Here is a 24,821-nt window from a genome sequence, read left to right as displayed (position 1 = left end):
GGACCTAAAGAGGTTTTACTTCAGTCGTGTGGTCTAAAACACACTTGTTTTTTATTTTTTGTAAACAATTTTACAAATGTACAATTGTATACATTGTACAACAATTTTAAATGTAGTAAGTGAGTAATAAGAAGCTTTTGGTAATAGATATAACATGTACAAAATTATAGAGAACTAGGTTGTATTTTTGTATTTACAGATTTAGTAGTAAATTACCTATTTCTTTAAATTATCGTTGTTTTTATTTTTATTGTGAGCTGACGAATGTAATAAATAGGCTGAATCCTGGTACCCCTGTTGCTAACCGCATACCGTTGCTTTTGGACGCCTGTAAACACCAAGAGCATGTAAGCGTGAACCGATAAAAGCCTCGACTCTCCCTAGGATCACTTTCTATCTCTCTCATCACAGTAACAACACTATTTAAGGCTACTATTTTTTGGCTGTGACCTTCTGTAAAATTAAAGTAGTAATTCAGTAGGGATACTCCGAAATATGTAGCATGATCTGTATCTGCTTTGTCCTACCTAAATCTTCATCACCCGCCTGAGGTTGGTGACCGCAGGGCTGGCTTTGTCACACCCAAGACGCTGCTGCCCGTCTTGTACACTGCTGGTTTTGAAATACACTTACCTAAAAAGTGTTAGGTGAAGAATATTTTATACTTATAGGTTTAATCTTGACGTATAAAAAGCAAAGATGAGGTAATGTTTAAGATGTTTGATAATATAAAAAGAACTTCACATTAATCAGAACTAAAAAAAGTTCTATAAACGCCTTGCTACGACAACGAGTGACGTCCAGTTTATAATGGGTTTCGTTCTCGCAGTTTCAACAATTCTATATTTCTCGATGATGAGCTACTACGTAGTCACATTACACCGTCTGCCAAGTGATAATGAGTTCTTGTATACACGTCACGGGCTCGGCCGTGACGAGAATTGGCGTCACGAATACGAAATACTAATTTTAAGACCACGCAACATTCGTAATACTGCTATTTCGAACTCGGCTAATGCGTATACTGTATTGATTAGGGCTTTGTATTTTAGGTAGAGCGGTTCTGTGGTATGTTTTGCTGTATGTCTAACTACATAACTGTCAAGTTCAGAATATTACAGCATTAATCTCATCATCATCATCACTACAGCCTATTGCAGTCCACTGCTGGACACAGGCCTCCACAAGTTCGCGCCAAAAATGGAATGAACTCATGTGTGTTGCCCATAGTCACCACGCTGGGCAGGCGGGCTGTTGACCGCAGGGCTGGCTTTGTCGCACCGAAGACGCTGCTGCCCGTCTTCGGCCTGTTTATTTCAAAGCCAGCAGTTGGATGGTTATTCCGCCGTCGGTCGGCTTTATAAGTTCCAAGGTGGTAGTGAAACTGTGTTATCCCTTAGTCGCCACTTACGACACCCACGGGAAGAGAGGGGGTGGCTATATTCTTTAGTACCGTAGCTACACAGCATTAATTTATACTAACATTATAAATAAATAAACGTTATACACTCAACAGCCCCCACTAGGATCGTTTACTGTGTCGGAGGTCCGGAAACACACACAATACACAAGCACAAACGCCCAGACCTATTATAAATTAAAATGACATAATAAATTCTATTCCGATTAATACTCGAAATCCTAAAAGTGAGTTTATTTAATAATTATATATTTTTTTAAATTTGTTATAAAAACCTGTTTTAAAACTTATTGTGGGATAATATATAAATATCTTTGATTTGAAATGACCTATTACGAGGAGATTCACGTGTATTCCCTAGTGTATAAAGCAATAATGGGGTCGTAGTTTGTTTTGATTGAAACTGTATTCGACAATACGCCGAGCAGAAACATTTTAATTGGTCACAGACGATTTAATTGGTAAAACCTTGGACATCGCAGATCGCTGATTTGAGTTCGGGCGATTCTTTTCAAATATCTGCTATGATGATTTCCATGTACATATTTTAATGATGCATCGTTTGTGGGAATATTAACCAATTTGAAAAAAAGATACGAGATGCTATTTCTGTTAATATTGCTAGTAAAAATAATATACTTGTTATGCTAAAAGAACCTCATTCAACCAGAATCCTGTGTTCAAAAAGACACAAAATTAAAACAGAAACATCTGTATTGCTCAAGTTTGTCAACATTTATATCAGGATTGATGATAATAATAAGAATAAACGCCTCTCACTTAAAACCCCCGACTGACTGATCACAGTCATCCCGTGACCATGCTTGCTGTAAAGTAACCGAAACGTCGGGCATGTAAAAAACCTATTAAACAGCGATAAAATCCAAAAAAGTTGTTTCATTATAATGACTGATGACTGATCAAATCCTGCGGCCGGAAACACACAAACAAACTAACCAGATTCGCTACATTGCATCAGCCACTTGTTTTTTCCTATTTTATCGCTGTTTTTTGTTAATTTTTAAAATTTATTTTAACCATGGAATTAAGAATATATTTTTAATTAATATTTTTAAATTAAAATAATTTAATTCATAATTATATAATTTTAATTTTTATCATCAACATAGAAAAATTCAAAAAAGACACTTACGCAGATACTAAACAACTAATCTTAATAATCATAATTTCCCTTATAATAAAGCCATGTTAACACTCTTTTAAAACCTTTACGAATGTCTAATAGAGTCATTACAGATGACGCTTGTCGGATGTCGTGAAGCGTACTTGCGATCTTGTCCGTGTGTTTGTTGATGCTATCTGTAAACAAGGAGAGCGATTAACGTCTTGTGTACGTAAAATAACGATCGTTCAGAGTTCTATTTATGTATTGTAGTTCAACTATTGATGTATAGAAAACTAAATAATTTAAATAGTGAATGTAGAAAATAGATAAGTACTTATATAAATGAATAGTTTATGAAACGAGTTCGTATAATAGTATAGATTGTCAATAATTATTGAATATCTCTATCCATCTGTGTTATGCATGGTTTGAAGTTTCGGTTAAACTTTTTATAGGGTTCCGTACCTCAAAATGAAAAACGGAACCTTTATAGGATCACCGCTAAGCCGTGGCAATTTGTAAATAGAACACACAATAATTGTAAATATTTTTGTAAAATCTGTATCAGTGTATGTTTTGTAAGTTTGGATAACTTAAATAAATAAATTATTTTGTTGTGCGACTTTATGTCAACACTAGACTAATAATACTGCGAGGTCTCGCCAATTTCGAGATATCGCGAGATTGGCACTTTTGCGTGTATTTTTTTTTTTGCAAATAATCACAATATTTGAATAAATTAGGAAAAAAATAATAAAAATTATAAGTATTATAAGATAAACATTTATTTTCACGAATTTTTCGATAGACTTTTATGCATTAAACATTGTTTGACGTAGGTTTATATCTATAATTTTTTAATAAACTTCTAGTTAGTAAACTTTGACGAAGTATATATCAAACAACAAATGAAAGAAACAAACAGTCTTCTCTTCTAATATCAAATAAAATATTTTAATTTCTTACTAGCAGTTCTTTTATAACAAACAAAACAACAGGAAGTCAAAAAAGATAAAACTTATTAACTAAGTTTAGTTGACCATTACACTGAGATATTATTATCAATTAAATAAAACTATATTTACTCAGTAGATCCATTACATATTACAGATTAATTAACAAAATATACCAATTAGTCAGACTATTAGAAATTACAGATTAATTACCAAAGCATACTAATCAAATGAATGATTTTTCAGTTCAAATTACAAGCCATTATTACGAATTATTTTGAAAGTAGCTTCTTAAGTAGCACAAAATGTCCAAAGAATCGTCTGCTAAACGGCTTCTTATTTTTTTGGCCAGATAATAATAATAATAATAAACTTTATTGCACTTTTAAATAAAGAACAAAATTTACATTACAAGCAATTATAGTAACAAATTGTACAACCAGCTTCCAGACAACCTGATAATGAAAGGGATATTGCTTTTCAGATGGGCAGGTGGTATATAGATTTAAATACCAGATAACCAGCCGCTAAGAAGGCCCTTTCGGATTCAACGCTAGTTGGAACCACAGATCTCAGGCAGTTATCCACGAACTGTGAAAAGTTCGCTCCTTTTTGATTAATGCCTCTAAAGAACTCGTAGTTAGTTTTCTGTGTCTATGTTCTTTGAACGCAGGGGTCGTTTCCTGAAGTTGTTCTTGCAACGAAATACTCTTGTGTCTCAGGAAGAGATGAAAGAAAGATAAAAAAAAACCTAACTAAAATCTCATTAAACTCGCGAGATCTCGCCTTCTTTTCGTCCGAAGGCCGAAATCTCGCTGATCGCTGGCTCGAGATTGCATTCCCTAGTCAACACACTTGTGGGTTAAACTAAAAGTCATATATGATTTTTATCTTGTTCTACAATTTGCACAGATTTTGTTATGTTTACAGAGTAAATATGTTTCGACGTAGACTGTTTGATGCAGAGGTCTTGTGCGATAACGGTCACATATTCGATACTCGTTATACGCTACATAGGTACAAGTTATAGGCATTCAAGTTGCATTTTTTTCGGTCTCTTGTCACTAAATTCTAAATGATTGCTAAAGTTCAATAATACTCAGTATTAAATGTTTTAATACTTATACGAAAAGAAAATGAAAGTTAAATATAAAGAGCCCTGTTGTTTTTTTTTTTTTTTTTTTTTTTTTTTTTTTGTTTAAACACAATAACCTCGGAATTTTCCAGAGCGATATAAAACTTTTTTTTAATATTAAACACCATGTACTGTTGTGTGTGTTACTGTCGAACGTTATAAGGCTGTAAAAGATCACGCCGTGCATCATTCTCGTATAAACAGAGCAGAAATCACTAAAAACAATGATCGAATTTAAATATAATATAATGTCAAAAATTTTCTAGTCTTGGACTCTTAGTCAACATACTTAGTCTAGCTATTAACAATCATTGGAATTCCATCAAACAGCCAATTTTAAAAGCAGCCGATACAATGATTCACGCATATGTTTAACTTTCACCGTCCGTATGATTCTTTGTATCACTCGCAGATCATCACTTATTTGAATGGAAAAACACATACAATAAAAAACGGCGCGTTTGCTCAAACATAATAACGTAAATATAAACGTGTGTTTACTTATTCTTTCGTCTTATGCAAAGTTACGTTTGATAAGGAATTTTTCGTGAACTAATTATTATATTTACGTACTTTTATATTTAATTAAATACTAGCTGACTCGTCAAACGTTTTCTTGCCGCTAAACGCTATTTAAAAATAGTGGTTGAAGGGTGAAAATTTAGAGTTGTATGTATTTTTCAACGCCGAATCATAATAAAATAAAGAATAAATAATTTGTCTAAAAATTAAAAAAAATGTAGGGGTTCTACCCTACACTTAACATTTAGGGGGATGAAAAATAGATGTTGTTTGATTCTCAGACCTACCCAATATGCACACAAAATTTCATGAGAATCGGTCTAGCCATTTCGGAGGAGTTTAACTACAAACAGCGCGAGACGAGAATTTTATACAGGGTTACAGGGAAAGTCGACCTAGATCCGTTAACATACATTAAATCTACTTTCTGAGAGAATATTATTCCTTAACCTATATTCGAAAGCATATAATATGGAAGTGCTTTCCAGAATCGCTTTCGGAAATTTATTCATAAACTTTGTGGCACGTACAACAAATATTACTTATTTATATTGGTATATCTATCACCTGCCAATCTATTTGTAAAGGTGATTTTTCCTAGACTAAGAAGGGGTAGGATGGGAATGCCCTTGCGATGCTTCTGGTGTTGCAGGCGTCCACAGCCTACAGTAAAACGAACCATGAGGTTGGTTGTATAAAAAAGGTATATACTTTATTTATACCAAATTAGCAAACAATTGAAATAATTTCATCATCAAATTATAAACAGAATGTATAATTATTTATTTATAAGTTTTTTGGTGAATCAGGTCTGTAGCGGAAACTCTGGGTTTATTTTCGTTGATCTGGCTTAACGTTGTTTGATCAGTTTCGTATAAATTATCACGCAAATAAACACACGTAAACAGGTATTGAGCTAGAACGGTAGCATATAGACGCGCGGTATTTTGGGGCGTTGCTGAAGAAATCGACGCATTCCGATGTAGTGCTAATTTTTCTTCTAGATAGAATTATATTGATAATTGAAAAATATTGAATTTGGAGCGTTTATAATAATTATTATTTTAGCGGAAAAAATATATATTTAAAAATATAAGACGTTTGTTTACATTGCTCTCTAATATCAGGAACGAGTGACATAATTTAAGAAAAAAAAATTTCATCATCATCATCATTTCAGCCTATTGCAGTCCTGCTGGACATAGGCCTCCAAAAGTTCGCGCCAAAAATGGGGCGAACTCATGTGTGTTGCCCATAGTCACCACGCTGGGCAGGCGGTTTGGTGACCGCAGGGTTGGCTTTGTCGCATCGAAAACGCCGCTGCCTGTCTTCGACCTGTTTATTTCAAAGCCAGCAGTGGGATGATATTCCGCCATCTGTCGGCTTTTTAAGTTAGAAGGAAAGGAAGGAAGACGCTGCTGCCAATCTTCGGCCTGTGTTTACGTAGGTAGTAATTGTTATTCTTAATAACTACTAACTAAATACCTACGTTAAATAGGTAGCCCATAGTCACCACTATATTTTAGGGTTGGCTAAGTCTTAATGCATCCAACTTGTGGGTCTCTCCACCGTCAAGGCGTCGTCGGTCCCTGTTGTTATCATGTACACCTGTAAGCGATCGTTACTCTAACAGGGAATATATCCGTCAACACGCATTGGAGCAACGTTGTGGATTAAGCTCTGATACTTCTCCTACACGGGAAAAGAGATCAATGCCCAGCAGTGTGATATTACAGGCTGAAGCGTAAGTCTTAATACATTGTGATACTACCAATAGGAGTGGATCATTGATAAAAAATGTTGCAAAAGCGTAACCAGTGCTTTGATGGTAATTTCCTTCGCCTGAAAAGTCAATCATGGTTGCTTATTCCATAAAAAAAACCTTTAAAAATGAAGTACATTGAAAAGGAAAACACAGTACAAAAATAATTTTAAAAATAGAATACCGTTCATACAATATGTTTGTTGACCAAGATCCTTCTGAGAAGCATTAATTCATGGCTACGTCACTAGCCTTAAAGCCTTTTCTTAGTAAAGTAATAATTTAATTCTGCACTAGTTAGTACTCGATACTTCTTATCTTAAGGATAAATATTCTTAGTAACATTTCTTCTGACATCGATAGCATGTACCTTATAAGAAAGGTTTTTTTTAACCCACTTCTCATAGAACGCGTAGCAGTATCCCTTAATTTTATTTTAAGCTTCCTCTATTCCTTACTTGAGAAATAACAGGCTCAATACAAAACTCTTGAGATCTATTTTTATACAAAGTAGTAACAGACATACAAATTGAGATGCGTCCATATTTTTTATACAACTACAGTAGGTCGGCAAACAAGCTTACCTCTGATCTGATGGTAAGCGATTGCCGTGGCTTATAGACGCCTGCAACACCAGAAGCGTATCAAGCGTATTGCCCACTCTACACCCCCGACCCTCCTTAGGAGCTCTGATCTCCTTACTAACCATAGGAACACAACATTGTTTGAAAACAGTATTATTTGGCTGTGATCTTCTGTAGCGTTGAAGTACTTGCCCAGTAGGGCTGCTCCATATTTTGATCAGGATATTTTCTTCTGTGCTCTACCTCAGGGTTGGCGGATATCGAAAAATAAAATATACAATAATAATAACTTTGCGTGATGGTCGTGAGAGTCATCGTCCATCAGCTCATCAGACCTTCAATTTACATCGATATGTGATGATATTAAAAAGAACATCGGCACAGTACAACACATCATATCTCGTTGAAATTTAAATGGGACCACTTGAAAAGTACCAGCTATGGAATATAAAAAAAGATCGGTACACCCAGTAAAAAGTTTTGAGGGAGCACACGTTAAAAATGCAGTCGAATTAAAAACCTCTTGTCTTTTAAGTCATTTAAAAATAGTATGGGCTTGTAAAATCAGTGAAAAGCCAGTCTAAGAGCGTACGTCTGGTCGTCTGGCAGACCGATAGCAATTACGTCGTCTATTTTAGAATGCGCTTCGACGAAGCGCTCCTCAAACAACTCGCGAACTTATTACGCGCCAAAATCTATATTAAATATGTCTTCCATCTTCCTTAAAATTCCCGCGCAAACCTAAAACTTAACTTTTTTTTAAATTTTAGTGCATGTGGTAAATGTGTAATATGTTGGATATGAGTGAGTTATGACAGTGAAAAATGTACTTTAATAGGAGACGAATAAAGTGGAGAATTATCAATGTGTTTCTTAAAATTTTATGTGGTCATACTCTTTCTTATGGTCATTTTACTGCGTTTTACTCACGCGGAACATTTATTTGATACGCATTTTATTAAATATGAATACTTTTATGAGGTATAAAAAGGATAAAGAGGTTTAAGGTATGTAAAGATTATTACAGATATTAATTTTTTTTTTCGGTCAGGCTGAATGCAATAAAATAAGAAAATATTACTAAAACTCTATGCTCCTCCCTTTAAGCCCTTCCTACTCCCAATAATTTCTCTAGTCAGCAATGCGTTAGTGTAAATAAATAATAATTAGTAATAAAAGTGTTATGGATCTTACCTATTCATGGTATCAAAACCAGCCAGTTACAAACAAAACAACCAAAAAGATTTTATTGCAATTTTTTTCTAGAAAATACGAAGAGTTTTTCCCCGACCTATTTATCTATGAGATTGCACTCAACTATATCCATAGGCACGCACACATATATAAACTATCTGTTACTATATAAGCTTAACGCACACATCACTAAACTTGAATACTGACTTGACGAAACATTTGTACTACAAAAAATACATACGATTTAATTTATAAAGGAAAGGGACATAGCGTATTCTAGGAACGCTACGCTTAAAATAGGCAATGATTTTATCATACATACATTCGGACGCTGGTAGTTGGTTTTGTACCGAATCATTTATACATTACTATGACATTAATAAATAATTTGCTATAATTTTTCTTAAACATTTAAATTTGCTTACTCTATTTATTGTTGACCCGTTTAAAGAAACTGTGGCTCATAACCTGGCAACCGCTTATAGCCTTAAACATGAGAATCTCACTTTTCTAGGTATTATACACCAATCCATGGGCCCTCGCATACGACTTTACCCAACAAACGACCAAATCGTAATACAAAAATATACTGATACAAAGGTAATTAATGTACATGTCAAACTAAGAAAACTTTCCGACTTCAAAAAAAGAGGAGGTTACTCAATTCGACCGTATACATATATATATATATATTTATTTATTTATGTATGTTCGGGGATAGCTCCGCCGTGAACCGATTTTGATAATTCTTTTTTTGTTGGAAAGGAGATATCCCTAGTTTGGTACCAAGATAAGGAAACCAGGATCTGATGATGGGACCCCAGAGAAATCGAGGAAAAATTCAAAAACCCGCATAACTTTTTACTGGGTGTACCGATTTTGATGACTTTTAATTTAATCGAAAGCCGATATTTATCATGTGGTCATATTTAAATTTCGAGTAGATATTTATTTATATTTATTTATTTATTTATATTTATTTATTTCGGTGATTCATTTTTTATTTATATAGATTTATTTACTCTCGAAAATCCGCATAACTTTTTACTGGGTGTACCGATTTTGATGACTTTTAATTTAATCGAAAGCCGATATTTATCATGTGGTCACATTTAAATTTCGAGTAGATATTTATTTATATTTATTTATTTATTTATATTTATTTATTTCGGTGATTCATTTTTTATTTATATACATTTATTTACTCTCGAAAATCCGCATAACTTTTTACTGGGTGTACCGATTTTCATGATTTTTAATTTAATCGAAAGCCGATGTTTATCATGTGGTTTTTCTTCGTTTCTTGTCACTTTATTAGACGGTGAGACAGGGCCTAATTTAATAGGATACATTCTCGTTATAGCAAAATACTACTTTTGTACAATTCCAAAGAGCAATCAGGAAATATATATATTGCAACACTAAACAGTGTTGCGAACTTGTGATGCGCCGTGTGGGCAGATTATGTGATTAAACTGTCTTACATCCTTTCTAAGTTCGTTGACATCTCTTATGACACCCAACAAATAATTATCTAGTTCAATACGAAGCTTTGCTTCTAGAACAAATGAAATAAGATATTTTTTATAAAACAAAAACTTTATTTTTCGATAGTTTGTAATTGAACACTGTTTTGTCTTGAAAACTGTTGTGAATAAATTTTGTTTGGATAAGGTATCTGTGACCAGTTTATTAAAAAATAAATTGAATCTTGCATAGAATATAAAATAGGGTCAAATAAAATCGATATAACTGATGCCTGCAACTCCACTTGCTTCGAAATCTATTCCACTAAACCATAAATTTTTCGGGACAAAAAAAAACAGTGTTTTCCATCTATCTGCCGTTCTCGCGTGTTTTATATAATCCACCCATCCATGCTTTCATATGTATTTGAAATTGCAGTGACATTAATTTGTCAACAATGTACTAACCAAATATAAAAATTATGAGAATTTCGTCACACAAAGTTAAACTTACTGCAAGAAATTGAAGTTATTTGCTTAAGTTAAAAATATGGACACTTTTTCTTCGACCGTCGCGTCGTGTCGATGTATTTACACGTCGTGTGTTACACACAAAAAAATGGAGTCGAATTGAGAACATCCTCCTTTTTTGGAAGTTGGTTAAAAGGTATACGCCATTAATATATTAAACGAATCACTTTTCTTACATTGTCTTCTTATATAATCTAATCTCTAAGTGTAATTTTCGGCTTGTGAACTAAATCAGTCTGTAACGTCTCACTGCTGGGCAAAGGTGTCTTCCCCATACACGAGATGAGTATTTTCGTCTTCCATTTAAGTGTTTAATAAAAGATACATTCAATTGAAACATTTCAATATAAAACATTTTCAAAAGGAACAAGCAAATGAGTAATAAATCTGTCGATGAATCATTTAAAAACGGTTCAAATAACAATAAATCAAATTTTTATTTTATTAATAAATTCCCAGCTATTTCCAATGTTACGCGAAACCCTTACTCCCAAAAGGAGGAGACGTAACAGCTGTTATTCTAATAATACCACCAACCTGTGTTTTGATTCTTAAATTAGATTTCTGTTTCCTCTCGCGCCGTAAGGTTGAAGATCCTTCGCCAAGATTTCAATTGCACGTAAGGGTTGTGGTCATCCGTCAAGCAGTTGCCAGGCGCGCGTATCGTTATTTATGATGCAGTCTGCGGATTGTATCTTTGTGTTCGTTTTGTAACTCGTTGTGAAATTTTTGCGCGAACGTTTTTTGGCAAGCGTTTGTTTCGTTCGTGAATACCTTAACATGTTCGTTTGTGTTTCGTTTACGAATTGCGGCTTAAATCGGAAGCACCGTGTCGATACTCCAGGATTATTAAAAGGATTTACCAAAAATTTATTGAAATAGAAGTGCTATAAATTTGAAGGTAATGTATTTTTCCATTAGTAAACATGACAAAAAACTGGTTAAGTTCAAACTACAAGCATCCGATATATGTATTTTTAAAGAGCATAATTAATTTAACCTCGGTTAACACAGGTGTTTCTATTATTAAGATCAAGTGTCGTGATTACACGTATCATGTAATGCAAAGGATGGGGGAAGGAAAAATAAGGTGGACGCTTGCATCACACCTTGCAAACAATTTCCATCGATAATTTACCCGTCGAGCGGCCGATAGCATGCGCAGGCGCCGGCTCGCAGCATATCAAAGGCTACCCGTCAGTGTCACTCTGACCGGCGACGCGAGCGGACGTCGTGACCTCGCGCGTTTAAAACACACGTGTTTTTGTGAGTAAATAAGCGTGGACAATTTATGTCAATTGAACCGGACAACGTTGTGTGTGCTAGTTTGTGTCTGACACATTGGATTGCTCGGGCCCACAGCTCGATTCGCCACAGTACGATTTGGCACGCTATGCTATTGTTTATTTTGACGACGTAAAGTATTTCAGATCTTATGTATGTAAGCTAACAAAACATCAACATTATTTAACTTTTCCTTAAGATGAAACCGCAAAATTATAAAAATTATTACACGAGCGTACTTCGAATACACGACGAAAACTACCTACTCTGTAATGATTATGTATCAGCCTAATTTTTGATTCGAACTAAATGATAGTCGTAATGGGTATGCGTTATAGTATATGTAATGGTGGCAATGCTATCAATGAACGACCTAAATGGAGTCAAGTGACAAAGCCACTCATTTGACATCGATATTTTACCATCAGCTTAGACCGTAGCAATAAGGACGTTTTTCGCTCGCTCCGTATAGTTCCAGATGGTTCCTATAAAATTCAGTTTCATACGTTCATCTGATATATGTCATACCTATGTTGTTATTGGCTAATGATTCATTTCTTGCACTGCTTAAGGTTCTGGGTCAAAGTCAACTGCTCGACGAATCCCTCTCTAGACCCTGTGAGACCGTTACATGTCCGCTGCACCTTCTAAATTGCCGATATATCAGTGTTATTGCGTAAAGTAAGCTTTTTTACGTCCTTAAAATAATCATCTCGATTTTATACGTTCGATTTTTATGTATCGAGAACTCGTTTGTAATCCATAAAATAAAAATTTTGTTCTTTAAGTGATTACCGAGATCTTTAGAATGTACTACGTTCAGGATCGGTCGTATTTTTTTTAATATATATTCTATACGCCTTTGTCCAGTATTTAGTTAATATTACTGAGTATGTTTTGATTAGATCGAATCTCGTGAGGATAAACTTGAAAAGGCGGGAAGGTTACACGTATGTTACAATCGTAAATGAGCGAAGTATGCAAGTTTTTATAAAATCTTGTTAGAATTTTCACACGAAACGTTATCATCACCTATACAAATATATATATGTATTAAAATTTTTAACATACACACGCGGTCGTCTGTTCTTAAGGTGGACAACTTAATGTTTGTTTTAAGTAACATCCAAATGATATAAATAAATAAATTTAAATAAAACTTCTTTGCGCACGCTTGACTTGTAGCGTAAGCTGGTGAATGCTTGACGAGAGCGTTACGAAAAGTGTGATCGGGCGAGACGAACGGAAGTTAAGAGGGAGATATAAGTTAGATAGAGCTAAAGATGTTTTATTTCAGTCGTGTGGTCTAAAGCACACTCTTTTTTTTTTAATTGTAGGTATTATATATACATATAAATAATAGTCTATAGGTACTTAATATTATAAGACTGTAAAGTTTGTTTGTTTAAACGCGCTAATCTGAGAAACCATAGTTTCGAATTAAAAAAATATTTTTGTGTTAGATAATCCATTTCCCGAGGAAGAAAATATAATATTTTAGTAGGTATGTTTTTTAAACCGAGTTGGTGGAAATACATAAATAAATATGTATTCCACCCAGTCTCAGGACGATATTCGAATCCAACCCCTGGACCAGATAGCAGGGTCAACAGTGACCTACTCCACTCTACATAGTTGACTACCAACTGGCTTGCTAATGTATTATGTACTTTATTTAATATTTACATCGCTGAGTAAAATTTTTATATTGTAATGTTTTTCATTACATAACGCGGTTCTCAAGTGAAATGAATTTAAATTGAACCGGTTCTCGATACTAATGAATTATTTCAGCATTTATTTATGTATTAGCGATAAATTAGTTTCCTGTGATAATATTTTAATATGCATTAAACGTTACTTATACAAGAATACTCGTGCAAGTTACTCGTAACTTCTGAGTTTCTTACCGATTCTTGACAATAGAAGATTTTCAGCTATTTACCCCGTTTGCGTACTTGTTTCATGCTATCAATATTTCTTCTGTTGACGTTCTTGATTATTTTCGTGATGATAATAATTAGTGGTAAAAACGCCTTAACGCTGTACAGTTAGAACATTGTTATTTTCTATAATGCAATTCTAATGTGCAATAAAATTTTAAGTAAATAAATAGTTACCATTCCTAAAACGTACGATTCAATGGATTTCTGTACTTAAATCAAAAATTTGGTTTTTATCTATACTAATATTATAAAGCTAAAGAGTTTGTTTGTTTGTTCATTTACTGAAACGCGCTAATTTCAGAAACTACTGGTCCAATTTGAAAAATTCTTTCAGTCTCATATAGCACATTTATCGAGAAAGGCTATAGGCTATAAATCAGCAAGCTAAAACCAATAGGAGCGGAGCAACAATGAAGAATGTTTCGAAGTCGTTTTTTTTTTCTTCCTTTTGAGAGCTTCCGCTGCGTACGCTCCTTAAACAGTTAAAGTTTCGACAAAAATCATGTATGACAAAATTGTTCATATTCCACGTGGAAGAAGTCACGTGCAGAAGCTAGTTTTGGTTATAAAATGATTTTGTATTTTTTATTTTAATGCAATAAATGTATTATTTGTACGCAATTTGTTCGAACCCCTCGTAGCAAATTATGATAAAACTATATTACTCCTCATCAAATACTATTTAGAGCAATAAACGTTAACCAAAAGGCACGTAATATCGATAAATATTGAGGATAGGGGGATACAAAAATCTTGCTTGAAATCTGAAGTAGCTCGACTCAAATACCTTACAGAAGATTATCTAATGTATGTTATATACATATAATAAAATGGTAGGAAAGTAAAAACTGTACATTGAATATTGTTTTAAAAGAATACTTGGGGTGTGATCTACAAATCGATACCGAAGCCAGAAATATAGTTTTTAGAATTTTTGTCTGTTTTTCTGTTTGTCTGTATGTATGTCCGGGATAAACTCAAAAAGTACTCCATGGATTCAGTTCAAATTTGGCACGAATATTATTAAGAAGTCGGGTCAACATCCCGAGTAGAAATTTTTACGTCTTCCTTGGAAGGACCGGACCAAGCATGCCTGATCAGGACTAGCCTGATAAGGCATGTAACGCAGATGATTGGTCTGGACCTAATGCTCCTAATACGGTAAGCGCTTACTTTCAGACACTATACCAGTACTCATACACGCTTACGCCTGTAATATCCCACTACTGGGCATAGGCCTCTTTCCCCATGTAGGAGAAGGATCAGAGCTTAATCCACCACGCTGCTCCAATGCAGGTTGGCGGATATATTCCCTACTATGAGTAATGATATCTATCAGGTGTACATGATAACAACCGGGACCGACGGCTTAACCGTGCTCTCCGAGGCACGGTGGGGAGACCACAAGGACTGCACAACACCCAGACCACGACAAACACCTGTATGGCCAATACAAATGTACACATACACATACACATAAAGTATTAATTTTTTACCTTCGTAGTAGCGTTAAGAGCGATCACTTCTTATCCACGTGAAGTTATTCAATATAATACGAAGTTAGTAAAAAAGTTTATTCAGTGTTGAAATATTTTAATTCGTTTCATTTGATTCGCCTTATCTACAACTGGATTAAGATCTCCAGTCAAGTGCACCCGTGTATAATTCTTTCGGTTCCGTCATTGTTTTGTTTCATTGTTTGTATTAAATCAACGACTTATTATGAAGTGTTTTATATGTAATAGTTTTTTGCGACTTCAATCGCTTTGACTATACTATCGATGGAAACATTAAATTCTGATAATTTTACACCTACTGTCGTTTTTAGACAAAATTAAAATAGTTTGCTGTTTAATCGTTGCTTGTTGATTTCAATCTATTGCGGTCCACTGCTGGACATAGGCTTCCATAAGTTCGCGCCAAAAAAAGGCGCCAACTCATGTGTTTTGCCCACAGTCACCACGCTGAGCAGGTGGGTTGGTGACCGCAGGGCTGGCTTTGTCGCACCGAAGACGCTATGTATTATAATTTGGATGTAAAATATTTGCATTCTTTTGATAAAAATTTAATTTTATTGGAACGAAGTTCCTTACGTCAGGCTTGACATTTGGCTGGGCTAGCAAACTGAAAAAAAATGTGATACTAAAAACGTAAGAAAAATATATAACGGAAGTGACGTAATGTCAGTCACACGACTGTATAATATGACGTTAGTAAAACTAAAATATTACTAGTAAACTTTTTTAAAATTATTTATGTAATGCTATACTGTCCACAAAAATAAATAAAGGCACATGTTTTTTTATTTCACTTAATAGTTTGAATCATTATTATTTTGTTTGATTTATTTTATTTTACGGTATTTGTTATTTTCTAAAATACTTAATTTCCTAAATACTTTTATGTACTTAATTAAAAACTAATCATCAAAATTAAAAAAAAAAAAAACAAGAACTAGAAAATATATATAAAATTCAACATTTTTTTTTTCAAATTGTGGTGCTTCTATACTATCCGAAGGAACTTCGTTCCTACCTGGTGTCCCATGACACTACATAATTTTCTTATTACTAAGTGCAACTGTGATTTTTGCACTTGGTGTTAGGTTAGGTTGTGTTGGATTTGTATACGAGTATAATATTGTCAATGTTAAATATTTATGAACCAGTGTCAACAACTGTTGACTAACTTAATAAATAAATATATAACTACTAACATAATATGTTTATTCATGTTGAACTCTATCTCTTCCTCTGTAAAACAAATCTTTTCCAGTAAACCCGTGTGAGAAAGAAGTTAAAGATATAATACCATAGACTTAGAATAAAACTATTTACAGATATAAGTGTCCAACAGCTGTTGCAGACAGTATGTAGACACTATTCATATTATTATTTATCGATTTACACTTTAAAAGTTTTATATAAAATATTACTACACTATTGTAAAAACCATAATAATCTATACGTATCTATACGTATATTAAAATATTAACGAGTCAATGTCTGTTCATAAGTGATAATTAGACGAATTTCAAGGTCTCTGTCAGAGAGATAGAAGTCAAAACAATTATATTTACATCTTTTTTTGTTTTGTTTCATCTGTTTGTTCGTTCCAACATCACGTAAAATCGAATGCACGAAACTGGATATTGTTTTTCGAAGACATTCTAGATTTTTATGTTTGTGACTTCAATAGTTTTTACTGGGTGTACAAAATTCCTTTTCATATTTGAAGGCTGGTACACCTGACGCCGCGTTGGCGCAACGGTCACAGCCATGGATTGTACCTGTTGCGCTGGCGGTTGCGGGTTCGATCCCCGCACATGACAAACATTTGTATTGGCCATACAGGTGTTTGCCGTGGTCTGGGTTTTTGTGTAGTCCTTGTGGTCTCCCCACCGTGCCTCGGAGAGCACGTTAAGCCGTCGGTCTCGGTTGTTATCATGTACACCTGATAGCGATCGTTACTCATAGTAGGGAATATATCCGCCAACCCGCATTGGTGCAGCGTGGTGGATTAAGCTCTGATCCTTCTCCTACATGGGGAAAGAGGCCTATGCCCAGTAGTGGGATATTACAGGTCGAAGCGAGATAAAAAATAAATCGTTTTAATCATTTTTTGTAATTTATACATAGACGAAACCACGAGACAAAGCTGGTCAACAATAAAACGTAGAGTTTTATATGTAGACTTATATATTATGTAAGAAAATATTTTACATACTAACATTTAGTGTGTATTTTAATATAATTGTTAGTATTCATTGTCATCTGCTGTAGTTATTGCTAATCAGTTTGGACCGTTTTATTCTGATGTAACTTTAAAATTATATTTCTTCATTACATTTTTTTTTCTTTACTGCTTTTAACTTCCATATATCATTTGTTAATTCTAAATTTCTATTTGGAGATTTCATTTTAAAGTGCCATTCGGTGTACGGTGTTTATTTATTTTATTTATTTATAATTATAATTAGTAAGTCATCACCAAGTATAAATGATCATTTAATGATCAATTTCGCTTCCAATGTTCAGTTACGTCATCATAAGTGATGACCTTGCGTCGCTTGCGTGATCGAACGCAATTTGTTTGTTTCCGTCTGTTTGTTTGTAAAGATTGTTTGATTTTCTATTACTTGATAAACCGCGCGATGTCACCTGCGTTTTCGTTTATTGTTTCGCTTGTTTGCATCGTAACGTGATGTTTTATGGCCTATTATTTTCTTTGACGGATAGGCTTTTTTTTTTTTGAGTGCGACTCTTAAAACAAACTTGGTTAAGTTTTTGGGATTGTATAGCATTTACTGTTAATGTATCATTACATAGAATAAAACAAAGTCGCTTCCCGCTGTCTGTATGCTTAGATCTTGATTACGCAACGGATTTTGATGCGATTTTCAATAGTAATAGGGTGAATAGGGTGATTCGGATTAGGGGGTGGGTTTATATGTATAATACATGCATAGTATAATAGAGGAACACTGGTAGTTTTTACAACCGTGTGAAGCCGGGGTGAGTCGCTAGTTAATAATGTATAAAAAATAAATAATACAAAATACAAATGTTTTTAAATTGTTAAACTAACTTCTGAATATATTCCGGGAAGATTATCGCGTTCAAATAAAGAAATCACATTTTGTTGTATTGTTAATTTTTTATTGTTTTATTTCATGAATGAATAACTTCTGCTACTTCCGATTATTAAAAAAAAAAAACAATGAATTTTTATCTTTGTCATAATTTAGCATAATAGTCAATAGAGGTCGTAGTCCATAATACTTAATTGATAAAAAAGTAATTGCCGCCCAAAGGTCGCGGACTTTAGTCTTATCTGGTATTTCGTTCCACAAGAACTTAGTAAATTATATTTATGAATTTTTACTAATAATAAATTTATTTTTATCTTCGACATAGCATCGAACCCGCATCGACAGAGCAATAAAACACAGTTATGTCCCAGACTAATACTAATTATAAATGGTGCATTAATTGTTATGAGCAGACCTTGTACCATTTATATACGTCTGTTAATAAAATTTCATACAATTGAAATATCACAATACAAAGTATTGGAAATTATGTTAATTTAAAATATAAAAAAAAAAGTTTATATATGATAAGTAGATCATCAACAAAATATTACTTTTTTTTTTTCGATGGCTGAATAAGGTAATACAAGTGTCTACTTTCGAAATGGTGTTTAAAAAGTAAATATTTAGGCGCCACTTTTCACCTACATGTATCAAAATTTATATTATATACAATTAATAACGCTGACTTTGGCAATGTAATCTGTGCTGGCACAGATACAAGACAAAACAAAAATAACTTAATAAAAATAATAATTATGATATAATTACTACGAAGCTATTTCGATGTATGCTGATAAAGATATCTGACGAATAACAGAATTATATATATATTTTTTTTAATTTTATCTTAAGATTAATTTCTAGACAGTTAAAAAAAAACACAAAGTTTAGTGGAATCTTTACAGTTTTTTTTAAACTATTTGAACGTTTTTTCATGAAAAAACGCAAATGCGGAAATCTTTGTTATCAAGATTGATATCTTTATTTCTATTGAAATTACGTTGGTACTACTAGATTGTATATAGTTATATATTTTCATTTAAAAATCATTAATATTTTTCTTATTAATTTTTTAACCATTTTTAAGTTATTTATCTCCTCCGAAACGGTTGGACCAGTTTTTGTGAAATTTTGTTGCATATCGAATAGGTCTGAGAATCAGCCAAAATCTATTTTTCATACCTCTAAGATATGGGCGGGGGGGGGGGTAAGTAGGTAGCATATAATGGCATTCTTTTAAAACATATATGGCAAAACAACATTTTAGCTACGGGTCAGCTAGTCTTATATATAAAATTCTCGTGTCACAATGTTAGTTAAAATACTCTTCCGAAACGGCTGGACATATTTTTATGAAATTTTATGTGCATATCGTGTAGGTCTGAGAATCGGCCAACATCTAGTTTTCATACCCCTAAGTTATAAGGGGGGTACATTAAGAGGGTTAATAACAAATATGGCAAAAGAACATTTGCGGAATAAATACTTAACTTATAATAATTATATATCAAAACTTTACATACACAAATTTAATATTTAGTCGTAATACTAACCACCACCCGACAAGGAAGCCAGGGTCCTCTACCTACTGAGCCAACGATCAATGAAGATATATCAAGACGATCATTTATGGCATAACGTTGACTCAAATATTATAAAGACTAATTAATAAAATTAGTGAGGAATGTTCGTCTGTCTGTAACGAGTGTGGAACGGACTTGCCGTCCAGTGTTTTAATAACGTTTAATTACTAATTAAAAAAGTAATATGACCACAAAAACAGACAGAACTAAATACAAAACTAGCTTCCTTTCCCAAGTTTCTATTGTCTTTTGCTTTACTGAAATTACTTCTATTTTGTAAAACTTATATAGAAAAAAAATTCTATATAAAAAATTAATTAATGTCACTGTATACAAACAAACACAAGCTTTCCACATTGAATATATTACATAATCATTATACAAAGTTTAGTAGTTTATTTCTTTCTATGTAATAATAATACCGACTTCTTTCTTTGTCTCACATTCAGTTTGTTTATAAATTATAGGATATTAAAATCGTGTCACGAATAATAAATGTAAGTAACCATAAATGTCAAGTAATATCTCACATAGCGAAACACGACGCGGGTAAAACTGCAAGGAATGTTTACTAAATTGGGAAATGGCGACAACAAGATAATATGTGTGCATGATTTGTCACACACTTGACGGTATTCGAGATATTTTGGGATAGGATAGGTTTTACATGACGTTATGTCGGCCGGATAGCCAAGGAGGAGGTCGAAGGGAGGTAGTGCAGCGACGTAAACTACCCTTCAATGAGAACAACTTAAATTAAAACATAATTATGTATAATATAACATTAAAGGATGGTTTATTATTAAATTTTAAGCTCTTTTAAATTAACTAAATAGGGTAGTACAGATTTATGCATTTCAGTGTAAAAGTCCTTACAATAATAAAGAAATGAAAATAAAAAACGCAAAATATCCCGCACCTGTTCCTAACTAGCTAAATATCTAATAATATATTCCGGTTTTTACTACCTAGAAGCAGGGTATGTTTTGATGATTGATATCATGATTTAATATTGTATTGTGCGGTTTGGGTATTTTGTCAATGTAAATACCATAAAAAGTACCTTTAGAAAGCTAAAACGAGGTTTGAGTGACTTGTATATCTTAACCCAATTATTGGCCAAGTAAATATAGCACCATAGGTGACTTGCGAGAGTCCCGTCTTGCATAGTTATTGCTAAAATAATTGAAATTAAATTTATTCATTACACGAACGAATCAAATCTTTTTTTTTTTATTATAATAATATAGATGCTAACAAAAAAATAATAAAAACTTAATCATCGCACAGACAAATTCTTTAGTCAAGGTCATACAAACAAATTGTTTTAAAATATCAGTATAGAAACATTGGCAGTGACCTCTGAACCAAGCAAACGTCATATAACAAATAAGCACTGTGAGAGCTAATGATCATTGTAATATAAGCGTGTACTCTGTTGAATTTAAGCTGTGACGCACAATTAACTGATTAAACAAGCTAAATTAACCCAGCGGTTTACTGGCGACTGACTGACACGGCGGTAACGAGACTGGCGTTATTGTAGTGGTGAAAGCTATACAATTTAATATTTATGTATCTATGTATACGGTATAAAAATTAATACGTACGTGCGTACTACGATGCACCAAATTCCAAAACCAATAACCAAACACCAAGTTGTCTGTTACCTATAACACAAACATTAAGTTGCTATCTTAGTAACAGACGAACGTGAGTATACAATATACTAGATAGATATTGATTTATTTATTGTAATTAATTAATTAAAAAAAAAAAAAACGATTATTCTTTTTTTGTGTCCGCTATTGTCAGGATAAGGGTCGAAAATTCGATATATTAATGAAAAAAAAAATGTGGTAGTGCGAAGTTCGCTAGGTCAGATTTATTATTATACTAGCTGCCCGGACAGACTTCGTTCTGTCAAAAGTTAATAGATTTTTTTTTTTTTTTTGTATTAAAACCTTCCGTGGGCCTTAAGGAACATAATACAAAAAAAAAAAAAAATAGGCGAATTGGTCGAGCCATTCTCAAATTAATTTGCGCTTAGCAACATTAATTTTTATTTATATAGATATGTATATGCAATATATACGTAAAAATATGAAAAAGCTAACATAAAAGTAGTTTAAGCTTAAAATAGCTTTTAGATTTTTTTTTGTTTTGTTTTAATCGTAACTCTTTGTCGTCTTCCTTTATTATATTTAATATTATTATTAAATTAGAAGGACACGAAGTATAATGATATTGCATTGAACATTAATAATATTTAATTGATCGCCTCTCGCTTGTATCCACAGTGTATTGCAAGCATTCATGTTATTATTTCGAGCTGTATAGATATTTAAAATCAAAGATTAGCCTTTCGTCTATCGTCATATAGGCATTCTTAAAAGGTGACAGGAATGAAAATAATATTTTTTATTTTTTCGTTACTAAGTTTAATTCAAATAAATATTGACTATAAGACAGTTCATCACGTGGAAAGGGAACAGTAACTAAATTCGTAAAATATTAAATTTTAATTTGATTTTTAATTTCTAACGGACAGACAAAACATGAAAGAGAAAAAAAAATTAAACTTAAGGAAAGTAACAGGACGTACAAAAATAAAATAATAAACTATAAAAGAGAAAATAAATATTGTTTTGAAATAATCTGCACTCATGGAAATTACCTGTCATTAAAAACAAAATAATGAATTTAATGGACATTTTTTGTTCCGACCGTGACCCGAATAATGAGCGTTGGTGATCAAATTGGATCTCTCGTGACGGTAGTTTAACAATAAACTGCAGCTAGCTTCAGAATTCGTGGTGTGTAAGGTGACCCCGAGCTCCTGAGGATTAGTGGTAGGGTCGGCGACGCACTTGCGATTCTGGTGTTGCAGGCGTGTATAAGCTACAGTAATCGCTTACCATCATCAGGTGAGTCGTACGCTTATTTGCCGACGTAGCTGTATAAAAAAAATACTATTATTGTTATTGACTTGTTTACTCGACGAATTTCACCCAACCATATTTTCAAATTCAATTAATGAGGAAGAAGTCGGAAGTAATCCGATTTTTTTATGTCTTCCGATGTTTTTTTTTTTTAAATTCTTTTTTATATTTGAAGACTTTTAATTTCATCGAGTGCTGATAAATAGTTTCTGAGTTATCCCTAATAATGCGTATTAAATTAACTTCGACTTCGTTGATGACATTCTCATTTGATCATGTATCGATGCAAATGATGAAGTCGTTTTGTTTTTTTTTTGACAAACGATTATTTCCATGAATGTATAGATTTTTATAAGTTTTATTTTATATAAACATTCGATATTTGATCGAGTTAACCAATTATGTACCTAATCATTATTTTTTTCTGTTTTTAGTGAATATCGACGTAGGAAAGCATATTTGCTGTAAGTAGACAAAATACCTAAAGTGACTTTTTACTACCATTGGAATCAGAAAAAAAAGCCGCATCGAATGATCCGGGTCGTGTGTCTCTACGATGAAAAAAAAATTACATACGCCGTTGAAAACGCCCGTACTTATATTTTTTTTAGCAAGATTAAATGCTGTATGTAGACCAAAATCTAGTCATTTTAGACATTTTGTACTTACAGCGAAAGAAAGACTGCATTTTTTGCTTTACAAATACTTACTTCTTCCCATTTAAAAACTTAACGCTACTTACAGCATTTCTGTGGTGTGTGATTTTTACATTCGTTTACTTACAGCAAGTTTAGGGACCCTACAGTCTTAGTTTTTGTTATTTACAGCAAATCATTACGTATTTGCTTTAAAAGCTCACACCACATAATGCATTTTAAAAACCTGTGATTTTTTAGAAATTTGAGATAATGCATTTTGATAAATCATTTATCAATTCATTTTACTGTTACGCCATTGAAAAAATGATAGTACTTTGAAGTTGTGTCGGTGTTACCGCATCGCTACCGGCTCCGCCCGCACCCTTCGTTCCTTGTACGACATTCTGTTATTGTCGTTTCTGCTGAGTATCCGTAATAAGTAGCGTGATTTAGATTGAACCTGAGTATTATATCACGAAAACGTAAGTAAATTTTCCGAATAATTATTATTAAGTGTCGATAATTATTTACGTATTGTATTTTAATCGAATCTATCTGATACAAGCAAAGATATTTGTAATTTGCCATAATTAGGTTTAATAATTTTTTCTAGGTAGTTTCAAAGTATAAAAATGATCAATTTACTTGTCCGTCTACAGATTTTTTATGAATATCGTTACACCTATAATCCCTGACGGAGTAGGCATTTCACCAACGTATTTAGTCTCCAATGTGACTGGTGGCGAACCAATCAATATACTACGAGCACAAACCCGGTTACGAGCTGCAATTGCTGCAGTTTCACTACAGTAAAACCACATATATTACACTTTGACATAGCCGGGAATCGAAACCGGAACCTCATGACCTATAATCAGCAATCACAATCAATAGACCAACGAGGGTAACAAGATATTTTTTTAAGCTGCATTGCTTATTTTAGATGGCGAAACGCAGGGAATGGATGGACGAATTGAGACTTCTTCAAGAAGACATTGTTGAAAAGCATTCAAGAAAGAAACCTAAAATACAAATATTAAGAAATGAACTATACCTACAAGGCAATTTAATTCCGTCGAAATTGAACAACAAAACAATAAAATCACAGACCGATGAATCTAATATTTTTTCGCAAAACGAC

At 33.1% G+C, this 24,821-nt stretch overlaps 1 protein-coding gene across 1 annotated transcript in view; it reads left to right on the top strand.

The window, feature by feature from the left end:
- The window catches only part of LOC123666397 (microphthalmia-associated transcription factor), a 164,636-nt gene that overhangs the window by 52,860 nt on the left and 86,955 nt on the right, over positions 1-24,821 (top strand). The window lies entirely within an intron of this gene.

This window comes from Melitaea cinxia, chromosome 26 (genome assembly GCF_905220565.1).
Source record: "Melitaea cinxia chromosome 26, ilMelCinx1.1, whole genome shotgun sequence".
Taxonomy (NCBI): Eukaryota; Metazoa; Arthropoda; class Insecta; order Lepidoptera; family Nymphalidae; genus Melitaea; species Melitaea cinxia.
Note: the sequence above shows the minus strand (reverse complement) of the source record. Positions and strands in the feature narration are given on the sequence as shown.